The sequence below is a fragment of the Salvelinus namaycush genome, chromosome 37 (genome assembly GCF_016432855.1).
Source record: "Salvelinus namaycush isolate Seneca chromosome 37, SaNama_1.0, whole genome shotgun sequence".
Lineage (NCBI taxonomy): Eukaryota > Metazoa > Chordata > Actinopteri > Salmoniformes > Salmonidae > Salvelinus > Salvelinus namaycush.
In genome coordinates, this window is record NC_052343.1 from 10,501,200 (window position 1) to 10,522,667 (window position 21,468).

The 21,468-nt window shown below is 40.4% G+C and overlaps 1 pseudogene; it reads left to right on the top strand.

Annotated features, from left to right (window-relative positions):
- Positions 1 to 478: 478 nt before the first annotated feature.
- On the top strand, positions 479 to 13,986 carry LOC120031607 (annotated as a pseudogene).
- The last annotated feature ends 7,482 nt before the right edge of the window (positions 13,987 to 21,468 follow it).

A 21,468-nucleotide genomic window follows, 5' to 3' on the forward strand; every position in this document is an offset into this window, starting at 1 on the left:
GTAACTGAAAGGTTCAAAACCCTGAGCTGACTAGGTGAAAAATCTGTCAATGTGCCCTTGAGCAAGACACTTAACCCTAATTGCTCCTGTAAATCGCTCTGGATAAGAGCATCTACTAAATGACCAAAATGTAAATGTATGCTCAATTGCATCAAGCAGTCAAAATTAAAAAGGCATGAAAGTCATAAATAACCACAAATACATAGTAGATATGATATGATATCGAAATCTTGAGAACATCAGCAAAGACCCCACAGATAACATTAGTGACGTGTACCTGGTATGGGGCTTCCTTGACAGCGCGCAAGCGTAGCGCTGTGGCTACAGTGTAGCAGGCTACAAATCGAATCAATCACTAGTCTACGCGACTCCGCCCATAAAGGAATGAATGAAACTGTACACGGGGATACCGGTAGGATATATTCGTGACATCAATGTTAGTCCGTTTCAACATCAAATTAATCAATTGTCCTGAAGCATGCAAGAGGAAACGGGCGACATGGCCAGGCCTGTTGAACCAGGGCATTTCTCAACATGCGAAGCCCGGTTGGACAAGCACATTGCGGGACTTTGCAGTGTCGATTTCCTGGTAGCTGTGGTTCTTCCAGCCGGTGGCAGTGGAGAAAGAACGGGGCTATTGACACCCAAACAGTTCTGCACGTTTCTCAACAGACCTCTGATAAGCTACACAATTCAAACTTTCGAGAGGTAACACTTGAAGTGTCGAATGTTTGCATGCAAAAACATATCTGTCCCGTTTGGAATACTGTAGTTATATGGCCCTGCCCCTTAATCTTGTCACTGCACAAGACAGTGGCCACATGTAAACAAACCATTTCACTGGGGTGTCAAGCTCTTTTATGTAATCGTTGAATAAATGTGAGGTTTTGTAATGTCTCAAATTATCCCATTCAACAGATCTTTACTGAATCCATCGGGTCACACATTACAATTTTGAGTCTTTCTACAACATCCAAAATAGCCTACTTGTTCTTGAGACTACCATGTATTTTTGTTTCAACGTGACCATTTCAGTGGAATTCTGTTGAAATAATGTATGCAAATAATTGCACCCGAAAGTGTTATGTATGGTAATATAACAAGTCATGACACAAGTAATGAAACAAATATACTCAACAAGAATGATATGTTCTAACCACAGTGTGAAAGCTGTTGACTTATGACTAGACACACTGTTTCTTTGACAGAGTGCCATGGAGCCAAAGCATCGTTGTGGTGGTTGCCAAGGAGAGCTTAGATTTGATGATGGACATTATCCACCGCTTCCACCACAGAAATGTCCTAGTGGTACATGGCGGATCTACTCGCCACAGATCTATATTCAATGGGGTCCGCGCCCTCAGTGAGGGAGAGGATGGTACGGCCCGCGTAAAACCAAAGGTGGTCAGCATTCATGATGCAGTGCGTCCCTTTGTGGAAGAGGACTTCCTCCTGAAGATAACAATGGCTGCCAAAGAGCAAGGGGTTTGTACATATTCAAAGTCCTCTACCTCTTCCACCGCGACACAGTCAGTGGGGCTCAGACGGAGCGATTCATTGCTCTCAACTATAGCCATGTATACCTACTGTAAGCCATGACAAATGTAAACCACATTGGCTGATATTAGTAGCTAAGGAAGACACCGATATGTTTAGATGGTGATTCATATTTACATTTTACTAGTTGTGACATGATATTGTTGAAGGGTGGTCACAAAAGTGAGAAGTGAGAGCAGGAGCTCTTTGACATTGGGGCTGACATTTACTGTGTGTGTGTGTGTGTGTGTGTGTGTGTGTGTGTGTGTGTGTGTGTGTGTGTGTGTGTGTGTGTGTGTGTGTGTGTGTGTGTGTGTGTGTGTGTGTGTGTGTGTGTGTGTGTGTGTGTAACTGGCTCTCAAAGCCAGCAGTCTGGTCTTCATTAACTTGCCAGTATCCCCGATCATGATTAAATGTTAGTCTCCTCCGAAGAGCATGATATTCATTTTGATTTTAACAACATGTGTAACACACACAACACATGTTTGCTTTCATTCTATTTACTAGTCATTTTGCCCCCCCCCCCCCCCCCCCCCCTCCCCCCCCCCCTTATCTCATTGACCATACTTGTTCTTGGCACAATGGGGATTTTCATCCTCAATCATGTCATGGTCACAAGAAAATACGATCTCAGGAATGTTGTTTAAAAAGCATTGTGTGCACAAGCTGTTGTTTAGCTAGTATTTATTGTTGTTATCCAGCCATGGCTAGAACAATTGTGGTAAGCCTCAAGACACAATAGCATCAGAACCATTTGATACATTTTGGATTGATGTGTGTATTTGCCAGGAAGAATAAGGAAGAATGACATATTCTGTTCCGTTTATTATTTTGCAGGCTGCAGGGGCTATCCGACCTCTGGTTTCCACAGTGATTGCTACCACATTGGAGGGCTACCTGGACCATTCTCTGGAGAGAACCAAGTACAGAGCCAGTGAGATGCCCCAGTGATTCATCTATGATGTCATCTACCAGGCTTATCAGAGGGTAGGTACTTCTAGGCACTAGGCAGCTCTTGTACACAAAACATCACTTATAGTCTACCCAAGGTCCAGTTAATAAAAACTGGTAGCCCGATTTTGGGACTATATAAAAAATACATAGCTCCGTGAACCCAGCCTGATCTCACGATAACTCACATTCTGTTTCAGTTAAACAGAAAGTAAATGCACCAGTCAGTCTGTTTGACCTGGCTAAAAATGACTATGTTTACCGTGCACATTTGAATTAGGGATGTGACTGATAAAACAACAAAGTATTGAATGATTTTCTTAAATGGAAATATGCCAACAAGGATGCACCTTGAAACAAAGTCCGAACCAAGCCTTGTACAGTAGTTAGTTCTCACGTTTAGATAATGATTTTGTGAAGTTGTCTCCACTTCTGGTCAGGGAAATAGAGAACCCTGGATGTCTGCAAAACCTTTTTCCAAATCGAGCACTAGTCATGTCCTGCAGGTTTTGAATGTTCCCTCTCAATGTCAAATAATTGCTTTAAAAGGTCCCTTGAATCACATAAAATGACAGTCTGAGAGAGATTTATGCTTAAGAAATAATTAATCCCAGCAATGCGACTAGATGACAAAAGACTTTATGATTCTCATACATCACACCAAGTCTTTACAGTCGTCCATTGTTCACCAGATGTGCTCGAACCTGCAGGGTTTCAAGCTGAAGAGTTTGTGGTGTGGGTGCCATCATTTTCACTATGGCATGGTTATTTCTGGGAAAGAAATGACACATTAATATACTCTGGCACTGTGCAGCATATCACTCTGTCCAACAACAGAAAAAGACCTCTTGGCTTGGTAAAGGTAACGTAAAAATAATAAGTAAAGTGGTTACTACAGGTCTAACCGTCTGTGATTTTTTTTTAATTTACATGAGACGATTTGAACATCCAAGAATACTTGCGAAATAATAATGGAAATAATTTCACCTTTGGGTGACATCTCACAAAACTAGAAAATAAAAAATCATGATTTGGGGGATTTTCACAGCATTTAATCATAGAGGGGTCCTTTGGAGGAATGTTTGTTGACATATATTTGAATTTTTTTAAGTATAATTCATATGAAGCTTTACCGCTTGCTCTGTACTATGAGTAGTATTTTGATTTGAATAACAATTTTCTTACAATAATTAATGAAAATTAAAAAATATAAACATGAACAGTGGTGACTTAAATGTAAATGGTTGGATTCGTTACTTGGAAAAACACTCTTACATATAATCTATTGCATATTACTCTTTATTTAGCTTTTTTTTTTTTACGCTATCCATTCAGTACGAAGCTCTGCTATAGGCCTATCAGATGAGCGAAGGTGTAGATTTTCCTTTGGTACTTTTTGCCATTGTTTGGTCGATTTTGTTTGATTTAAATACTGTAGGTCCTTGATGATAAGTAATCCCTTTGATTATATGCCTTTTATTTCAATTCATCATTATGTGTAGGATTTATCTGACATAGTTTGCATTTGCGCCGCGGTCAATGCGCTGGTTATTTGAATTTTGAGGTCGGCATTTGAAGTCGGCCTTGGTGTGACTTGTTAGCCGGTATTTAATGGCTTTAATATGTAGGCTATGTATCTTTTCGTAAAGCTGGCAGAATGTTTTTGGACACTATTCCTTTGATGTGTTAGATTTATCAAGAGATCATTTCGTTGTGATAAAAGGCACTTTTTTGAATTGCATTCATCAGATTTTGATTGTTTATATGGAAATTGTGTTAGAACATATTGAATATTTATGTTTTATCGTAATGAGTATAAATGTCTCTTTCACACATATTTGTGGAACAATTCCATATAGGGTGAGTATTGGTTAAATGGGACATAGAGAAAAGTGAGACTCTTAAGCTTTGTAATAGGTATCTTTAAATATGTACAATAACATAATCAACAATCAATACCTATGTGTTAGTGAGGAAGTATGTGATGATAAACAATGGGTTCAATGGGTATGACATCATCATAGTGGGTGTGGCATCCCGTGTAATAACAGAGGCATAATGGTAAGTAAAATTACAATGTTCTGAGGTATATAATGTTTAGGTTATAAAAAATGAAGGAAGGCTATTTACTGTCTCATTACAACATATTTTGTAATGGGATGTAATTGAAAATCAAAATGACTGGAAGTGGCTTTTGTACTACAGTACTCTCACCTTTTTAAAATGTTACAATTTTGGCAGTGTTCCATTATTTTTACCACAATTATTTTACCAGGTAAGTTGACTGAGAACACATTGTCATTTACAGCAACGACCTGGGGAATAGTTACAGGGTATGAATGAGCCAATTGGAAGCCGGGGATGATTAGGTGGCCATGATGAGGTCCAGATTGGGAATTTAGCCAGGATGCTGAGGGTTAACACCCCTACTCTTACGATGAGTGCCATGGGCTCTTTAGTGACCACAGAGAGTCAGGACACCTGTTTAACGTCCCATCCAAAAGACAGCACCCTACACAGGGCAATGTCCCCAATCACTGCCCTGGGGCATTGGGATATTTTTTTTAGACCAGTGTAAAGAGTGCCTTGTACTGGCCCTCCAACAGCGCTTCCAGCATTATCTGGTCTCCCATCCAGGGACCAACCAGGACCAACTCTGCGTATCAGAGGCAAGCCAGCAGTGGGATTCAGGGTGGTATGCTGCTGCCAATTGCCTACTGCCAAACTGGGAGACCCTGTTACCTTCAAACTGACACTCCCCTAGGTCATTTCAATGGAGAAATACCATTTTGAAATACATGTTTCCTTAATAACAGATATCCATTTTCTTAATAGGATCAAATGTTCCATTTCATTTTCCTTAAATCTGCTATCGGCTAGCATAGCTTCATTTTACTTGGAAAGATATGACCTCACCAACATTAAAAACCCTAGCTATCTATGTTCATATCCATACAAGAACAGTGGCTTCAGAAAGGGTTCACACCCCTTGACCCTTTTCAAATTTTGTTGTGTCACTGGCCAAGACAATACCTCATATTGTCAAAGTGGAATAATGTTTTTTGAATTGTTTACAAATAAATAGAAAATTAAAAGCTGAAATGTCTTTTCAATAAGTATTCAACCCCTTTGTCATAGCAAGCCTAAATAAGTTCATAAGTAAAAATGTAAATAAAACATGGACTCACTATTATTGTGTGCAATAATAGTGTTTAACAATTTTCTGTAAGGTTCCTCAGTCGAGCAGTGAATTTCAAACACAGATTCAACCACAAAGACCACAGCGGTTTTCCAATGCCTTGCAAAGAAGGGAACCTATTGGAAGATGGGTAATTTTGTTATAAAAAGCGGACATTGAATATCCCTCTGAGCATGGTGAAGTTATTAACTTACGCTTTGGAGGGTGTATCAATACACCCAGTCACGACACAGATACAGGCGTCCTTCCTAGCTCAAAAACTCAATTTTTAGCTCAGTTTCCGGAGAGGAAGGAAACTGCTCGGGGATTTCAACATCAGGCCAGTGGTGACGTTAAAACAGTTACATAGTTTAATGGTTGTGATAGGAGAAAACTGAAGATGGATCAACTGAGGATGGATCAACAACATTCTCCATCTCTTCATTCAAAGAATCAATCATGGACACTCTTACTAACAGTTGTGGCTGCTTTGCATGATGTATTGTTGTCTCTACCCTCTTGCCTTTGTGCTGTTGTCTGTGCCCAATAATGTGTGTACCCTGTTTTGTGCTGCTACCATGTTGTTGTCATGTGGTGTTTCTACCATGCTGTGTTGTCATGTGTTGCTGCCATGCTATGTTGTTGTCTTAGGTCTCTCTTTATGTAATGTTGTGGTATCTTTTCTTGTCGTGATGTGTGTTTTGTTCTATATATATATATATATATTTTTTTTTATCCCAGCCCCCATCCCCACAGGAGGCCTTTCGCCTTTTGGTAGGTAGTCATTGTAAATAAGAATTTGTTTTTAACTGACTTTCCTAGTTAAATAAAGGTAAAAAAAATACATATAAAATAATAATTGTAATTACTCCACAATACTAACCTAATTGACAGAGTGAAAATGAGGAAGCCTGTACAGAATAAAACATTTTCCAAAACATGCATCCTGTTTGAAACAAGGCACTAAATTAATGCTGCAAAAAATGTGGCAAAGCAAATCACTTTTTGTCCTGAATACAAAGTGTCATGTTTGGGGAAAATCCAATACACCATATTACTGAGTACCACTTTCTATATTTCCAAGCATAGTGGTGGCTGCATCATGTTATGGGTATGCTTGTAATCTTTAAGGACTGGGGAGTTTTTCAGGTTAAAGAAGAAATGTAATGGAGCTTAGCACAGGCAAAATCCTGGAGGAAAACCTTGTTTAGTATACTTTCCACCAGACACTGGCAGATAAATTCACCTTTCAGCAGAACAGTAACCTAAAACACAAGGCCAAATCTACACTGGAGTTGCTTACTGAGAAGACAGTAAATGTTTTTGAGTGGCCGAGTTACAGCTTAAAAAAAATCTGTAAATCTGCTTGAAAATAAATGGCAAGACTTGAAAATGGTTGTCTAACAATGATCATCAACCAATTTGACAGAGCTTGAAGAATTTTGATAAGAATAATGGGCAAATGTTGCACAACCCGGTGTTGAAAGCTCTTAGAGACTTAGGCAGAAAGACTCACAGCTGTAATCGATGCCAAAGGGGATTCTAACGTGTTGACTCATGGGGTTGAGTACTTATCTAATCAAGATATATTAGTGCTTTATTTTTCATATTTTCTTTTACAAATGTTAGAATTTTTTCCCCCACTCTGACATTGCAGAGTATTTCGTGTAGATCATTAATTATTAATGTTCCACAAAAATACCTAAAGTGTTTTTAATACATTTAATTTATCACGAGTATATATTATTCATGTACCCTCTCAATTATCCTTCTTTACAATAAATAATTAAGTGTCCCACTTTGCCAATCAAGGTGGCCCAATTTGCCAGTATCGAATGCGTTACTTGAAAAAGTAACTAATAGTATTACAATATTTGAACACAGTAACTTGTTTTATTATTCCATTACTGATACAAGTAGTACATTACTGTAATGCGGTACTTTTGTAACGCATTACCCCCAACACTGAAAATGTTTTGATTTGCTACATTTTTCAATATATTGTTGAACATAATATACTCTACGGGCATTTCAAAGTTCCAGAGTGGGATCTCTTCTACTGTTTGAGTTATGATCCAATTTGTCAGCATTACAAACACTGAATGTGAAAATCGATTCAAAACAGTTGCTGGTGATTTGCAGGATGTGCAATGATACAAGTAAAAGGAGGGCTGTGATTGGTTACATTGCCTACTATGACAATTTCTCTGTATAAAATTGTCCATAACATCAAAACTAGCAGAGATCCCACTTTGGAACTTTGATATGCCTGTAGAGTATACTATATTCAACAATATATTGAAACATTTGCCAAATCAAAAAGGGTATGTTTTCAATATTCATGTTTCTATTTTTAAATATTCATACATTAATGTAAGAAAATCATTATTGAAATTAAAATGTTACTCATATTACAGAGCAAGTGGCAAAGCCTCATATGAAACACATTTTCCTTTGTAGCACCTACAGATGAAACATTATAAAGTCTTAAAGGAGGCCTGGGTAAGGCCATAATGTCACAAATGTTCCAACTTCAATTAATTATTTCTCAATTGTGCTTTAAGATACAAATGTCAAATATGTCAATAATCCTTCCTCCAATGGACCCTTCTATGGATTAAATGTTGTGAAAATCTCCCAAATCATTTTTTTCTCTAGATTTGTCAGGAATCACCCCTTTGACAAAAATCATAAATGTGTGGATTCTTATCTTAAAATGTAGGCTTACATTGTAAGATTTTCTGTCTATCACAAATCCGTCACTGCAAAAATTCACCATGTTTATTTTTCAACCAGCCCAGATACTTGAGAGCTCTGCTATTTGAACCTTGGGTCGATTTAGATGGTGATGCAGATACCAGTGTTTTGAAGGACGTAGGAAGCCTTGACTATCAGCCGAAGTATGGGTCCAATTGGAGCCCCATTTGTCTGCAGTTATTTTGGTTCCTGGCACATACGAATTTTAGATTACCAGGGAGCCCTGTTGGTTTTGGCCTTGACTCTGAAAATGAGAGCACATTCACTATGCAAGTGAAGTGGAGTGTCAAGGCCAGTCAAGTAGCATTTCACTGACAATTAAGACACATTTGTTGTGATGTAAGTGTATTTGTGAAAACAAGAGACTCTGGCGCGATGGGGAGTGCCCCACCCCCTCTCCACTTGTGTCCATCGAAGTTGGGGAAGTGTAAGGTGTCTGTCAAGTTAGCACTGTAGGACATATTCTGCGTGAGCCTCACATTTGTAGTTTGACATGCATTGAGCCTGGCAGAACTCTGGGCTGAAAAGACAAAGGGGAGACACGCTATCCTGTTCTCAGTGCACGCCTTTGTACTGGGAGAAAATTCTACAGGTTCAATTACCACAGGACGCAGTCATATTTCTCCTTCAGTTCCAGGGTCCTGAGAAAAAGGCCCTCTCTTTTATAACCCTGATAAAATATTGCCCGCATATTATCTCAGGTAGCATGAGTTAGCCTTTGATTTAGCCTTTGTAGTCCACACACAGTATCTTAAAAGCCATGAGCTCATTGCTTATATCACTTTTTCAATGCAATGCGATCTACAGCGACGGCAATCTGATTCCAATGTGTTCTCACTGCACTGGGCCAAGCTGTTATGAACTCAACTCTCCTCTGATTTGGGGTGGCAGGTAGCCTAGTGGTTAAGAGCGTTGGGCCAATAACCGAAAGGTCGCTGGTTAGAATCCCCGAGCCGACTAGGTGAAAAATCTGTTTAGATGTAACTATGGTCGATGTGAGTTTGTGAGCTATCCTCTTTTGTTTGTCCCCAGAAGACTTTCTCAACTCTGTTTATGAAATAGGAACTAACTCAGTTTGTTATGCATCGTCAACAATCCCACGTCTCTTGTGTCCTGTCCTCATAGTACAGCGAGTCGGACTTTGAGCTTTCATCTGGCTCTGCAGTACTGCGGCACCAATGCCAAGCTCATCAAGGGCCCGCCAACCCTGTGGAAGGTGAGCAAGCCTGGGACACTGGAACTCAGTTTGGGACAATGCCTTTAAGCCTAAATTAGGCCATTGTCATAGCTCTAGCTGTATTCTTATTACTAGTTTGTTATACAGGGACAAGTACAGATCTGAATTTATACATTGTGTATTGTATTTAATACTACTTGATATGATGACTGAAAGTAAAGTTTTTTTAATGGTTTTGATAGCATTGAAATAAGCCAGTAATGAGGTAAGGCCTAAGAATCTAAATACATTTGCACTAAAATTAACAATGCTTTTTAGAACAGGTTTGATGCTAACATGTTGTTAAACTAAATTTATTTCTACTGTAGGTGACCTACAAAGGAGATTTGGCTGCAGCAGAGTCCATTGTCAAAGGTATGACTGTGTATCTGTATACATTTTTATACACAACTTTATCATTGTACTGTTTTGTTTGTACTTTATCATCACTTTATCATTGTACTGTTTTTAAGTGCAATATTTCCATGATCGTTGTTTATCTCGACAGTAAAACCGCGTACTTTATAGACCTAATGTACGTTAGCACTATTTTCTATACCACATAAGTGACGTAAATGTGTTTTGTCCTGTGTGAGACAATGCCAGTTTAGAGTGTAGATGAGAAATAGAATAGTCTTTTATTGTTCTCCCAGGAAGATATTCTACGAAGTCTTGTTTTTAAGTTTGTCAGAAAGTAAGGGAGGGTGTTTGCAGTCTGTGATGTGAATGCCATCTATACAAGTCAGGGCAGGGTAGAGCCATCATGTTCTCTGCACAGTCAGGGAAACATCCATAAAGTCATCAGTCCTACTCTTTACCTCTGTATGCACCTGGGCCGTCCAACTGGATTATGACATATTGAGCATAGTAATTATACCAAGAGAGCTTTGTGTGTGAATGAATTCATTGTTAGTGTGTGTTGGGAGCATATGCAAGAATACATCTTCATTCATGTGTGTGCGTGTGTCTTTGGCACATCACTTCCCCACGTAAATCAAGTTGAATTGCGAGTGCTGCTGATTTCAATGAATTCTCGCTAAGTTTGAAAGAAGATTATCATTGCTAAGTAATGGAGATTTGCAGCAAAAGTGGTCAAAGTACACTTTCTTTTTCAGAGACTCTCTCCCAGTCGGCCTGTGTTGTCACAGGTGGGTCTGCACAGGCTACAGAGCTAGCCAACGCTCTGCAGAGGCGCATGAGCGCTTTGGACATGGTATGGTGATGATTATGATGATTATGATTACAATTACAATGTTTGTGAGATTTTACATTCGATCATCACATTGATGTTTCTTCCACCCCTCCAACAACCCCCCCCCCCCCCCCCCCCCCCCCCCAGACCATGTGAGCTCCACTTGGGTGGGCCCCGGTTAGACTTGCCATCTGCTGTTAGACCTATAATGGAGCTTGTCTGAAGGCTTCCAAACCCTCCTCCCTCCATCCCCCCTCTGCCTCGCCACCTCCCCAGCATGACGGAAAGCAGATGGCAGTCATATAGTTCATGCCATGCGAATTACCTGATTAATTGAGTGTTCAGCGATGACTCTTCACTACCGCCCTTCGCCCATCATGTTGAAGGGCAACCATACCGTCCCCATATGACATATCTCCCGTTCATTCTCAGTCATGGTGAAGGGGTCACAGGTTGCCATATCGTCCCCACAAATCACATTGCACTTCTCCATTCTCATGAATTATATAACAGACACCCCGGCCTCCTACCATACTGTCCCCGCATTGCCGTCGAGAGCGTCTTCCTTCCTGCGTATATCGAAAAGTATATACATCCTCCCTCGGTAGTTGACAACAGAGGGGGGAAATGCATGGCGGATGAAGTGTGTTGGTGATACAGGGAGAGCACAGACACACCGACAGCTCATCCTCCTGTGAAGCAGTGCCAAGCCCTTCATCAGGCAGTACGCGTCAAACAGGCAGCGGATCTAGCTGTCGTGGTGCTAGGCAGACCCCTGAGACGTACGGGATCCTAGGAACCTAAGGCTTTGGCTCTGATTGGAACCATCGTTCCTTGCACTCGGGTGCCCCGTGGGGTCGTGTTGCGGTGTGCGCGTCTGGGACCAGATACATCCTTCCCAGGGGTTCGAGGGAGATGAAAGGAGAGGAAACGGAGGAGTTAGCTTTGTGATCAGTGCCATTAATGAATCTAATACAGGGGATAAGGGAGGTAGAGCCTGAGCTGGAGCTTGGAGGCGAGCAGACAGTGTGTGTGTGTGCAGGTGGAGGATTTGGCTGCGTGTGTGTGTGTGTGTTATTGTGTTATTGTGGGGAGAATATGATTCTCATAGCAGGATGAATATGGACGTGATCCCATAATCATAGTGGAAGATACAAAATAAACATTAAATTGTATTAATATGTAATATATTATAAACAATGTTCTTGTTAGCACTTTTATTTCTTGTTCTGTACATAATGTTGGTCAAATAGTTGTTGTTTTTTAAGTTTTATTTTTATTTTTTAGTTGCCACAATAACCCCAGATCACTTGTCCTTCAACAGACATTCCCAGACCTTGTACAAACAAACAGCTTTCATAGCCATTCATCATTTTTTATTTAATAAGTAAACCTATTAGTGCCACATTTATTTCAGTGTCTTGAGACAAAGGAATTGGAATTTTACCACAAAAACATAATGCTGACATTACAGTAGAGCTGCAACTGTAAAATCAGCATGTTCTTTTTAAATTTAGGCTCTGAGTCAATTTGTGTCGGAGCCCAATCTAATAGACATTAGTGTCATGATAGGAAGGGAGGATCTGATGAAGGGAGAACACCTCCATCCCCTCCTTATCTTTAACATCTTGAGCTTGGTATAAGATAGTATTTCATATTCACTCAAGATTAAGTACAATCTTGGAACACATGAATTATATCCCTCCTTTTTCAAAAATATTAACCTTGACCTACTAGATATTTAGTCATGGACACAGCCAGATAGAGGAACAGCTAGGGCAAGGCCGGGACAAAGCTCACTGAACTACACTTTGAGCACTATATTCAAATCATGTCTATCCTTTCTCTTTGTCTGAGTTTCTCAGCATTTCAAACAAGCAACTCATAGTTTGAAAAAGTAATAGGTAACGCTTTATTTTATAGCCTGTTTTAAGCTGGGACTTGGTATTTCTATGGTCTTTGCTAGGAAACAATGCGGTAACATCTTACCACTTTCTGAATTGAAACTCATAGTTTGGGGCAGTTCTCTTTTTTCCTCTGGCAGACTGGAACTTGATTTCTGCCTCGGTCACGGACTCTTTGGTGTGTCCTGTAGTTGGTCCTTGACCTCCTGTCTCCTTGGCTCTCCCAGACAGACTTCTTGAACAAACATCCCATTCCAGAATTTCATGCCCAACTAACCTTGTTTAAATCATGTCAGAAAATATAATCTCGCAAATCTACATTTCTGACTGATGCTTTTCCCTCAGAACCCACAAGCAACTTATCTTTCTGGATCAAATAACCCTCCACATGTTTCCCGTAACCATTTCATATTTCTAATTGTCGTTGTTATTCTAAACGGTTCAAATTGTACAAGTCCCAGCCAGTGACAAACACAGAGCGTGGATGTTTGTTTCTGTGTTTATTGTGTATGAAATGTTAGACAGGACCAGGGAAGAATTACTGGGAAAACAGAAGAGATGAACATGAAATGGACACACTGACTGTAGCATGTTGTACAGCTTCATTCCATTTGTATTCAAGGGCTAAAATCGTTGAAAGATACTCAGCTAAAATGTGGTTACAATTACAGTGAACAAAAATGCTTTTACTATCTTGGACTGTACTGAATTTTGATTCGATTTACAGTGTAATGTAATTTAACTTGGCTCGTCTACAATTCTGTCCCCAGGCTTCTTTGTAGCCTTTATCATTCTGCCAGCTCGGAGAGACAAAGAGAGTCCAGCAGTGGTTCCCTGTCTCTTTCATTTGTTCTAATGAGCAATCCAGCCATGGAGAGAATTTAGCTTAAGATCAATGGTGTTCAACTCTAGTCCTGGATTTACGTAATGTATGCTGGTTTTGTCCTTGCTTTTTAATCAGGGACTAATTTATTATTGGGTAACCAGGTGTGTGGACTGAGACTCTCCGGTTGAAATGAATTGATTAAGTGCCAGGGAGAAATTCATTCCTGCATGGAAAACCCTCTTGGACTGTAGTATATTGGACTGGATTCCAATATAATTTAACAGCATTAACTAACATCATAATTTGGTTTATTTCACATTTTAATAAAGTATTTCTGTAAAATGTTTCTTTGTATCTTTCTTCAAGGAGGTGGATGTGATCTCAGACTTGATAGGAGACGATGCCAAATCTCTGTCAAAAGAGTGAAACTTCATTCAAGTTTCTGTAAGTTCACACTTCAGGAGTTTAGGAAAACAGAATATAAGTAAGCCTGTTTAAACACTATGACAATTGTTTATGTTATTGCCAATATGTTCATTTTTTGCTGTTCAGATGTCCAACTCAACAATATTCCACTCTTTTCTGAAAATTGCTTTTAATTTGGATCCATAGGTGAACAGTTCTTGCTTGTCTGAAGTTGGAAAACCGCTGAGTGTGTTGGAGGAGGCAGACTGAGCACTCCTGCATCCAGTGGTCATTATTTGGGTGAGTTGAGTTCACATGGGGATAAATGTGTGAATAGAGCCTCATGAATTCCCAGTTGCCTTACCAACACACTTGTTCTGGTACTGGAAATTAGACTCTCTTCACTTCTCTGTGCTTGGGGCTCTTTGCCCCTTACTGTTCACTTTGCTTGTCGTGAGTTGGCCCTGTTGCTTTAAGGATGGACTGTAAGCTTGCGAAGGCCATGGAACCCTCTGATGTTTGGGTATCCCAGTAGCAATCACACACATTCAGAACAGGGTGAGTTAGCAGAGTTAACAGAGAACATTGTGTATGTGGGTGTTGTCTGTGCTTAGTGGACTTAGTGGACGTTTATCATGGCTCAATCAGGTTTCCCACACTGTGAATGAACTTGTGTTGGGTGTTTTCTACAGCACACGTCTGGCCCGGGCAGGCTCTAGTTTCCTCAAGGTACATGTACTACATGGCCAGACAACCTTTTTCCGCTTGTAAAATGTTCACTTTGCAGTCTACCTCTGGTCCCTCCGACGAAACGATGTTGCTGTTTAGAAACCCTATACCCCCCCCCCCCCTCCCCGAGAGCACTTCACTCCTTTCACTTACCGTTTGGCTCGGTTCAGATGTCAATATCAACCACAGAGCAACATTAACTCATGACAGCTCAAGTAGAACCCCCCGCGAATTGATCTAATTGGAACCCCAAATAAATATTGACAGTATGAAGGGCCTATTGACTTTTTGTGATTTTACCTTTTCACCCCGGCAACAGCACAACTGCCAAAACAAAGTGAGGGGAAAAAGGTGCAGTGGGCTTGGGGAAGTTGCATTCAGTTTTTTCTCTAAGCAAGTCTTTACGTCTTCAAAACAACTCGGTTTTAATCATTGCAAATGCCATACAGGATAACTTGATTAAACCGCCCGCCTTGATTTGTGTTGTAAGGCCTTGTTAGGTCTTCAGTGAACCTCTGTGCACGCAAGTACACACACACACACACACACACACACACACACACACACACACACACACACACACACAAACAAACAAACAAACAAACAAACAAACAAACAAACAAACAAACAAACAAACAAACAAACAAACAAACAAACAAACAAACAAACAAACAAACAAACAAACAAACAAACAAACAAACAAACAAACAAACAAACAAACAAACAAACAAACAAACAAAAAACAGCTCCTCTCCAGCGGTGTGGAGCTAGGTTCCAGGCTGCATTAGGGTGGGAGCAACGCTCTCCACCACACCAGAGTAAATGCATCTGTGTCTGAGTTTTCCCCACAGCTCTTACTGTGGACCAGATGCCCTTTTCACAAGTAGAGAACCCTAGGACTCCCTAGATCCAGCACCTTATTAAAAATACATTTACTCCCAGCCTAAGTCGATTTCATGGCAGCTTAAGGATGTCCTACATTGAACATCAGCATCATGGGAAGGCTTATATCCAAACAGAGTTAGTGAGGTGGGAGGCTGAATTCAAAACAAGAGTTGCCTCACATAGCGATCTCAGAATTTCCCCGTCTTAAGCGAGGATGCAAAATCAACAGTGAGGGAGAGGGATATCTGGGTGGCGTTAGATGGGACACGTTGTTCTTTCTTGATGACAGCGTTCCCCAAACTCGGTTCTCGAGGACCCAAGGGGCGCACCTTTTGGTTTTTACCCTAACACTAAACAGCTGATTCAAATGATCAAAAGTGGATGATTAGTTGATTATTTGAATCAGCTGTGTAGTGCTAGGGCAATAAAACAAAACGTGCACCTCTTGGGGTCCAGAGGACCGAGTTTGGGAAACCCTGGCTTAGTCTGTAGCATTAAACAATGACCTTGCAATCAGAGTGGGTGATAGTAGAGTTTCACAGACAGAGTGCGTGGCAATCGATTCAGTATGTGCCTGGTAATGATCCCGTCTAGACTTAAGCCAAACTGGCACCTTCTACTGCAGCAAAACAAATCAATAATATCACTTATTTGAATTGAAACAGATGTTGATAGACGACAAGTGACTTACTTGACTTATTCAAGAAATACTTGACTCATAGTCATATAATGATGTATAATAGGTTTATAACAGATTAATTAACACATTTGACACTGAGCTTACAACACAAATCCTGTATAAGAAGACATAATTGGAGTGAATTCACCCTGTCGAGCGTCAGTCAACAGCCCAATTAGAAATAGACGTTTAGCACCAGCATGCTTTCCCATCCCATGCATGACACATTAAGTGACTCATCAGAGCTGGTTTATGCTGTCTTAATGTGGGCCCATCTATCTAAATAAACACCATGAGGCCTTTCCACCTGAACCAGAGGGATTACTACCTCCAGAGTCCTATCCAACGTGTGTTTACCCCGAACACCACAACACACTCCTCCAACATCCCTCCCAAACGAGGACCTTTAAATAAACATGCTTGTTCAGTCGCAGCACGTCTTAATTCCAAGTGTTTGAACAATGTGCTTTAATTGATCCAAGGTTTAATCATTCTCTAAGTCTCTGTAAGAGATTGTCATTATTGGCAGGAGATGCATGTCTGACTGGGTGTGGCGGGGCTTCTTTTGATAGGTGTATTTGAACGTGTCGGAGGACGATTCGTCCGCCAGCGAGCCGATGGGAGGAGAGCCGGCGGCCATGATGGAGCTCGCCACAGGAGCCAAGCTCGGAAATATTTTAGTCTATGGCATCCAGCTTTATCACTCAAAGGTATGCCCCCGTGTTTTTTTGTGTGTTGTTTTTATATATGTCTGGTCTTACGTTCTCCTGGATTTAGAGTCCCCCTGGAATGCACTTTTCAAAAAACCAAACAAAACACAATGAGAACTGTGTAAGTCCTTGTTCCAGAGTCTTGTTTCCTCATGCATTTGGTCTTGAGGCTAATTGTGCTGTCTGTGTTAGATGTTGGACGTGTGCGTGTGCTTACATGTGTGGGTGATTGGTGGGTGGAATATAACCTTTTAACCTTTCCATCCAGACACGGATGTTGCGTTTTGTTTTTAATAAAAGAAACATGCAGAGGATAAAGATGTCCTCCAAGTGTGAAAAAGCCATGTTACACTTACACACACATTGGTTCAAGTGTTTGCCCTACCGCATACATACCTCAGCTGTGTCTCATGGGAAGGCTCTGCTCTGGATGGTGTTTGAGGTTCCCCATTGGCCTGTCAAAAGTTCACTGCAGTTGTCAGGGTTGATGTGGTTGATGTGAAATGTGTTTCTGTCGGCATTTACATGATTATATGAATGTGAAACCCTCCTAACACTGGATTAGAGATGGCGGGATATGTGTTACTGAAGCGATTGGATTACTGCTGGCTAGTGGCTATGTTGCGCTCACCCACAACAGTAGGTCGCAGTAGCTGGAAAGGATATAGAAAAGCCAGATGTTCTCACAATAGAAAGCCCCCCCCCAAAATATATATAATGGTTGTAATGTTGTTTGTGCAACAATTGATATACATGCCAGTGAGCTTTGTGTTTGTGATAGATTGAGCTATTTGGACAAATGACAGCTTCAATTTCTTGGCAGCAATAACACATCACAAACCAATGGCAATACCGCACTGTTCGGGGAAGATCGAGAGAGGTTTCAACCATCTCTTTTGATTTTAGTCTTGTCAGCATTAGCTAGGAGGAATTCAACCTGAGTAGTGGAGTGAAGATGGCTTTCCATTTTTTGGAGTGTCAACAACATGCGGCCGTCAGTCTTTAATGTCAACGTGTCATCTAATTAAAACAAGGTGCTCTGTATTCTTTACGGGGAAGCGTGTGATGCACCTACTTCACATGTGAGTTTGATTGTGCTATCGGATGTTGGGTCTTTGGTCCGCAATTCCCAGCATGCCAGAGTCTTCCACTGACCTATGGAGAGTGATGCTCTTAATTAGTAATTCCTGTTCCAGTTTTATGAGAAAATGCTTATCCTTATCAGATAGTGGAATAGCCGACTAAGACCTTGCATAAATCACTGTGATAGGTTTTCTGTTATAATGAGGATAATTCTTCCCAGATGGGCTTATTCATACTTGTCAAAACTCCCTATTTCAGTCCTCCTGGCCTCCAGATATGTACAAATATATCTATGTTAATGCACATCCACAACTTAAACTCATTGCGTCTGTGTTATTTCATTTTCATATCACCCAAATGGCTGGACAGTATTTAATGAATTGTAATTTAATACAATATCCCAAAGGTACTTAAGGCCCTGTTCAATCAGTCATTGTAACTCCGTGACTGGGAAACCTAACCAAGATTGCATGTAGAGTTCCTATACTGTACATAGTGCAAAGAGCAAACCTTAGGTTACCATTGTGTGAAAACAAATTGAAATGTATCGATCTATGACTATGTTAGCCAAGCACTCACTGACACACATTGACACTGTAATTATAACAAAAATTGAAAGTCAGTGATTGTTTTGTTGTGTGTTTGTCTCTCCAAACGAAATGTTAAATAGCAATATTGTTTTTGGTGTTCTCGAATTCCCCTGTTTAGAGATGGAATTCTTTAGTTAGTCATGTAGAGGGATTCTTGTTGTAAGAACTCGATAAGGATCAGTAAACCTACTCTCTGGTAAATACAGTCTCAAATATCATATTGAAAACAGTTGTTCTTATTGTTGGAGACTCGCCTGATTTCCCCTTTGACATCTGTAAGTATAGATTTGGTCTTGTTTCATTTCCTCGTATGCTAAGACAATTGGCCATTCTATGGGATTGCTGCAATAATTCCACTGTGGAGAACCTGGGGCAAAATGTCACCCAAGAATCTAATCGAATGTGAGGAGATTTGTTATTTTAAACCTTCACTGACTGGAATGAAACACATTATTTTACTATTGATATACACTACCGGTCAAAAGTTTTAGAACTCCTACTCATTCAAGGGTTTTTCTTTATTTTTACTATTTTCTACATTGTAGAATAATAGTGAAGACATCAAAACTATGAAATAACACATATGGAATCATGTAGTAACCCAAAAAAGTGTTAAACAAATCAAATTATTTTTTATATTTGAGATTCTTCAAATAGCCACCCTTAGCTTTGCACACTCTTGGCATTCTCTCAACCAGTTTCATCAGGAATGCTTTTCCAACAGTCTTGAAGGAGTTCCCACATGCTGAGCACTTGTTGGCTGCTTTTCCTTCACTCTGCGGTCTGACTCATCCCAAACCATCTCAATTTGGTTGAGGTCGGGTCATCTGATGCAGCACTCCATCACTCTCCTTCTTGGTAAAATAGCCCTTACACAGCCTGGAGGTGTGTTGGGTCATTGTCCTGTTGAAAAACAAATGATAGTCCCACTAAGCCCAAACCAGATGGGATGGCGTATCACTGCAGAATGCTGTGGTAGCCATGCTGGTTAAGTGTGCCTTTGAATTCTAAATAAATCACAGACAGTGTCCCCAGCAAAGCACCATAACACCACCTTCTCCATGCTTTACGGTGGAAAATACACGTGCGAAGATCATCCGTTCACCCACATCGAACCAAAAATCTCAAATTTGGACTCCAGACCAAAGGACAAATTTCCACCAGTCTAATGTCCATTGCTCGTGTTTCTTGGGCCAAGCAAGTCTCTTCTTCTTATTGATGTCCTTTAGTAGTGGTTTCTTTGCAGCAATTCGACCACGAAGGCCTGATTCACACAGTCTGCTCTGAACAGTTGATGTTGAAATGTGTATGTTACTTGAACTCTGTGAAGCATTTATTTGGGCTGCAATTTCTGAGGTGCAGTTAACTCTAATGAATTTATTCTCTGCAGCAGAAGTAACTCTGGGTCTTCCTTTCCTGTGGCGGTCCTCATGAGAGCCAGTTTCATCATAGCGCTTGATGGTTTTTGCGACTGCACTTGAAGAAACTTTCTAAGTTCCTGAAATTTTCCATATTGACTGACCTTCATGTCTTAAAGTAATGATGGACTACCGTTTCTCTTTGCTTATTTGAGCTGTTCTTGCAAATATGGACTTGGTCTCAAATGCATCAAGAAATTACACAAATGAACTTTTAAGAAGGCACACCTGTTAATTGAAATGCATTCCAGGTGACTACCTCATGAAGCTGGTTGAGAGAATGCCAAGAGTGTGCAAAGCTGTCATCAAGGTAAAGGATGAATCTGGTAGTGTAGATCCCCTAATGCAGCAAGAGGAAGTTGCAAGCAAAATTACCTGTTGGTGTCTGGTGATAGTGGAGTACATTTTCAGTATTGCACTATTGTATACTCTGCAACCTGAATGCAATGTAGTATATTTATCAGGACCAGTAATGGAGTGGTTTAACTAATATCTTACTGGGAGACAATGTTTTGTTGTATTAGGAGACTATGTCTTTGATATTACATGCGGGGTCCCGCAGGGATCTATTCTTGACCCCTTGCATTTCTCCATAGTCTCCCCCCCAAACTAAATGTTCTTGTTGTTTCAGGATTATTACTGGTTGGTTGTATTCTCTGTTTTTGCTCAGTATCGACTTGGTCCTTAGAGAGGGGAAGGAGAAATATAATGTAGTCTATGTTAGGGCTGGGTGGTATACCGTATTCTTTTGCACACTGGTTTGGGTTTTTACTTTACCTTCTATAACGGTATTTGAATGTTTGGTTTGTTAAATGTGATACGCCGTGTGTAACGTCCATTTGTATAGTTTACTTGAGTCATCCCTCCGCTCTCTCTCCATGCCGCTTTCCACACAGACCTAGTCCTAGCCCGTCACTCAACGAGCGCATTTGTTGTTGCTTGACCACGAGACACTTTCGTTCAGCCTGCATGGTCAATGCAGCACATGCAACAATGTTGATGACAACGATGTTGTTTCCACTTTGATCTTAATATAAATATAATTACAATATTAGTTTGTGTTTCTTACATCTGCAAACAGCTAGTTTGTATTTTCTTAGCAAGTTAAGCTAAATCGTGTTAGCCACTAATGCTAATCGCTAGTTAGGTGGCTAGCTAACTAAGTTAGCTAATAAAAGTACTGAGTCAGAGCAAACGTAGCTAGCTAATACAGTCTGATACCAGTGCTGGTGGAGGCCTAAATCAGCATGTTGTTTGTGCAACAGTATTTTCTAAATCAAAGAGGAATAGGCTAAGCATGAATATGTTGGCTACATATTATAGGGTCCCATAGGAAACACTGAACATCACTTTGGTTCCTACCCTGTCACAATAACTCCTCCGTGGTATTTTCATTTGTTGTCATGTCA